Source organism: Mustela erminea, chromosome 1, assembly GCF_009829155.1.
Source record: "Mustela erminea isolate mMusErm1 chromosome 1, mMusErm1.Pri, whole genome shotgun sequence".
Taxonomy (NCBI): domain Eukaryota; kingdom Metazoa; phylum Chordata; class Mammalia; order Carnivora; family Mustelidae; genus Mustela; species Mustela erminea.
The window spans coordinates 2224406-2224803 of record NC_045614.1 but is presented as its reverse complement, the minus strand read 5'-3'; the positions used below and the strand labels follow the sequence as shown (position 1 = coordinate 2224803).

At 58.3% G+C, this 398-nt stretch overlaps 1 non-coding gene across 1 annotated transcript; it reads left to right on the top strand.

Moving 5' to 3' along the window:
* Positions 1–291: 291 nt before the first annotated feature.
* LOC116581671 lies at positions 292–398 on the top strand. Its single transcript, XR_004282158.1, has one exon. It is a non-coding gene; the product is annotated as a U6 spliceosomal RNA (small nuclear RNA).

Below are 398 nucleotides of genomic sequence, written 5' to 3'. Positions count from 1 at the left end.
ATATAGAGACAGGGGACTGAATGCAAGTCAGGCTATTTTAGGGAGGATCATGGCGGCCTGCGTGAGGAGGTGTGGGTGCCCTAGGTGATCTCAAGAGGAAGAGGCTCCCAGGTAGCAGGAACAGCTGGTGCAAAGGCCCTGGGGCAGGACTGTACCTGGTGGGTTGGAGGAACAGCGAAGGGATCCGAGTGGCTGCAACAGAGTGAGCGAGGCAGAGAGGGGACGGGCCATGTGCTGAGGGGCCTTGGGGACCGCGGGGAGAACTCTGGGTCTCGCTGTAGGTACATCAGGGCGCTCTCTTCGGCAACACACACACTAACACCGGACTGATCCAGGGAAGATCAGCAGGGCTCCTACCCAGGAACGTCACGCAGACGCATGAAATGTTCCACATTTTT